Genomic DNA, 4,715 nt, shown 5'->3' on the forward strand with positions numbered 1-4,715 from the left:
AAAACATAACAGTCTCGCACAGACGGTGGAAAACTAGGTATTTCATATTTTGGAAGCAACGAATTTAGGTACAATCCGAGATCCTGACCAAAGTATAAACAGGTTATGTATACGACATGGTATATATATATATATGGCATGGTATAATTGGTATGATATACGGTAATATATTACGTTACGATCTCGCTTATGCACATATGCTGCTGTTTGGTTCCAATTGATCAATAATGTTAAGTTTTTAATAAAAAAGCCGACCTCAAAAGTTCGTGTAGTTACATCTATTTGCCAAGTTTTATTGAAATCGTTACCAGCAAGTGCGCGAAACCAGATTTATCCCCAAGTTTGCCACCCGTAGAGGTGGAATATTTTCTTCTAATATAAATGGGACCAACACTGAGGTCCTTCAAAAATACAATCATCAAAATCGATTTACAAATGCTTAAAACAAATTATCGCGTAACATAAATACAAATAAATATACAGTCGAATTGAGAACCTCCTTTTTTTGAAGTCCGTTAAAAAGTTCAATCGAAACCCTAAACTGGTTCACAGGGTCAAGAGCTTGGGATTGACAATAAGATTTAAATTCAATTCTATGCCATTTGTGATATGAGCAGTCTAAAGTCCAAAATGTCAACTTGTTCCTGGCAGCTCAACGTGTTCTTGACTGTTCATAGCAGACTAATTTTATTTGTGTTGAGTTGGTCATATTACGCTGTTATTTATTCAGTATTTTAAAACAATCATGGACACATAGGTAATTTATCGAATTTCCTCACATTTAGCTGATGAATTCAATAGGTGCGTTGACGAAGGTATTTTTTCCCGATTTGATGAAATACAGTAAGGTTATTCCTATATTCAAAAGCGGTAGGAAAGTTGATCCTAGTAACAATAGGCCCATTTCAATTCTATGAGCTTTAAATAAAATATTCGAAAAGGTTATGTTGACTCAACTACTGTCGTATTTCGGTAGGAATCATATTTTTCATACTGAACAATGTGGGTTTACTAGTGATAGATCGACTAGCGATGCGGGGGTACTACTAAAACATACCTTTGATGCTTGGGAAAGGTCTCAGAACGCTATTGGGGTTTCCTGTGACCTCTTCATATTATTCTTCATCATATTACTCTTATTCGGAAGCTGGAATATTACGGAGCAAGTGGCAAGGCGTTGGAACTGGTCAGTTAAGATATTAACGGTAGAATTCAGAAAGTAGACTTAAATGGAAAAACTTTTTTGGGTTCTCCGGTAAAAATGGGTGTTCCGCAGGGCTCAATACTTGGACCTTTCTTGTTTCTCATTTATATTAATGATCTACCATTCTTTGTTAAGGACCTTTGCGAAATATTATTATTGTTTGCTGACGACACAGCCTTAATTGTTAAAACAGACAGACATAACGTTGACTATGACAATATTAATGATACCCTTTCAAAGGTAGTTTATTAGTTTAATATTAATAATTTATTGCTCAACGCCAAGAAGACAAAGTGTGTTAAATTTGAATTACCTAATGTAAAATCGACTAGCCCAATCATAAATAAATGGAGAAAAGTTAGACCTGATTATAAAGCTGTCTTTTTGGGAGTGACCTTAGATAGTAAACTCCAATGGTTTCCACATATATCTTCCTTGGCCAGCAGATTAAGCTCTGCTGCATTCGCAGTCCTTAGAATACGTGAGCATACCGATGTTGCTACTGCTAGACTAGTTTTCCTTTAGTTACTTCCATAGTATAATATCCTACGGGATTCTCATGTGGGGTAAAGCGGCAGATATACAAACCATATTTGTGTAGCAAAAACGAGCGATTCGCTCTGTGTACCGTTTAGGCTCCCGATATCCTCTCAGAGAGAATTTAAGGAGACTGGTATCATAACTGTGGCATCACAGTACATTTACTCAAATATTTTGTATGCCCGTAAAAATATACATAATTTCGTTAAGAAAGAAGATACCCATAATATTAACCTTACAATTAAATCCAAACTCATGGTACCACGATTTCGTTTAACTAAGGTAAACGATTCCTTTATGGGGAACTGTCATTGACTTACAATTATATGGACGTCTGGTCCGCGCTAAAAAGTGTCCGAACTTATAGGGCGTTAAAATCGTATATAGAGCGTCATTCACGCTTTAGTCTTCGTTTGTTCGACTGACAGCGAAGCAAGCAAAATTAGACAGTATTGCGATGACATTACAATTTAAATTCAACGTTTTAGCTTTTTCATATACCTTTACATGTCACTACGTTTAAATAGGTTGACTTGGGACATTTTTTTCGTGGTTTGTGTATTAGACCCGTCGTCCATTTATTTGTAAGTCAATGGGAACTGTATACGTTTTTAGAATAAGATTCCGGAGCATATATTAAGTTTACCTTTTCCTAATTTAAAACTTATATTAAAAGTAGGTATTTTAATTGCAAATTCATATTACAATATTGTAGACTACGTTTTAGACAAAGACGTATGGAAAGACAACGTGAGTCTAGATTCCACATAGATGTGATTCAAAATGTGTTCTATAGCATTTAAGTTTAAATTTGAAAAGGGCAATCCCTAGAGTTTCTTGTTCGTTCTTCTCAAGGAGGTCAGCGTAGTGAACGAGCAGTAGCTTAAAAAATCAAGTTTTCAAGTGTAAAAATTTTACCAATGGAATTTCCCTTATTTTTTTCCCATGCTCTAAGAATGGAATAAATGATTATTTGACTTTGACTTGACACAAGAATTCTGCATTCTTGCCAAATAAAACTTCTTTCAGCAGTCAGAGCTTATATAATAAAAACAAAAAAATTCTCGGATGACAAGATTAAACACGGTCAAACCTGGCGTAAAAGACAGCTCTTCCAAAATGGTGAACATTTCTGAGCAGCTGCCTACGTATAAAAAGAGGCTCTTGTACCTAGCATCTCCGTTCAAAAATAATAAAATAAAATAAGAAAAAAATAGAAGTTAGTAGCAGTAGGGCTCTTTGAGAAAGAGTTCATCCAGGGAAGTACTGCCATCTTACCTATTTCTGCCGCCAAGCTACTGCTTGACGTTACCTACTAGTAATGTGAGCATTACTGCGTTCTGGTTTTGAAGGGTAAGGTGTTGGTGAAATTACAGGTCTTGTCAACTTATGACTCAGGATGAACGGCTACAACTTGATCGTCCCATCACTTAAAACGGTTGGACTGGCAAACATTATTAAAGTAAATTGGAAGCCGTTGTACTAAACATCACTTAGTAAAATTTGAATTTATGACACCTTCGAAAATTTTACTATATTTTTGTATTCCAGCCCTAAAAAATAAATATGCAAGGTGCCTCGAATTATGTATTCGGGGTTTAACTTGTAAGTCAGAAGTTCGTCATTTTATTCTTTGTATAAGTTTGTTTATTTTGTGTTTAGTTGAACGAACAAAACGACAATTTACCAAAACAAACAATAATGAAAGTCAACATGTGAATTGCAAAACATAATTATAAAAGTTTCAAAGGCAACAATAATTTCATATCAGGCCTGAGAGACCTTTGAGTTTAATTAATGTTTAAAGGCGACTTTCTTCTGCAATAATTTCTCTGTCGACACCAAATAAGTTCGCATAGTATGTAAAAATCTAGCGATGGCGAGGTCTGTTATGTACCCCTGTTAAGATAATTTCATAACACGTGATACAGGACTCATCCGTAGAACATACACCTATTGGTCGCTGTTCTTAGCTGTGGATGTTATATCAACTGTTGATCGATTTTACATTTCCGAAACAAAATAATACATAAAATTCTCAAAACACCTATAGTTAGGCCTTATTTTGAAAAACGAGATAATGTATTTATCCTCTTTTCTTTGTATAACCACATCGGACTATGTTCTTCCGATGAGTCGTATAATTCACTTATTATTCGATACTTTGGGAAAGAAAGGGAGTAAATGTAAAATTTATTACAAAAAATATTTTTGGTAGGTGTGTGCACAGCAAATACTCCAAGTAATAATGAAAAATGAAAACTTGAGGTTATGTTAGGTACTTTTACCTCGCGGAGCGGGTGCGCGAGGACGCGGCGGACGCAGTTCGCTGCTCGCCTGATCCCCTAGTGAGGCCAGCGGGCTCTGGACAGGGACTCTGGAGCCTGCATTGCACGGCCTCACTCGTCTGGAGGGCGGGTCGGAGGACAACCGACTCGCCCCTCCGTTGGCGCGGGAGCCCTGGCGCAAGCTAGGGCGGCCGGGCGGCGTCGTGGTGAATGTTCACCGATCCCACGACGCCGACTCAACCTGCGAGAGGGAAACCCGGGGGTTTTAGTGGGGTAGGCCCTCCAGTCTGGAGGGAGAGTCCCCACATAACCCCTGAGTCTCCCTGGGCTCAGGGGTATCCATAAAGATTTCCCCCCCGTAAAAAAAGGACTTTTACGCGCACGCACACGCACACACACACGCACACACGCACACAGGCACACACAGACGCACGCACGCAGACGCACGCACGCAGACGCACGCACGCACGCAGACGCACGCACGCAGAAGCACGCACGCAGACGCACGCACGCACGCACGCAAGCACGCACGCACTCACGCTCGCGCTCCCGCTCCCGCGCCAGCGCCCGCGCACACGCACACGCATACGCACACACACACACGCACACGCACACGCACACGCGCACACACACACGCACACACACACACACACACACACACACACACACACACACACACACAC

This window comes from Hyposmocoma kahamanoa, unplaced genomic scaffold (assembly GCF_003589595.1).
Source record: "Hyposmocoma kahamanoa isolate Upper Pololo Valley unplaced genomic scaffold, ASM358959v1 87, whole genome shotgun sequence".
NCBI classification, from domain to species: domain Eukaryota; kingdom Metazoa; phylum Arthropoda; class Insecta; order Lepidoptera; family Cosmopterigidae; genus Hyposmocoma; species Hyposmocoma kahamanoa.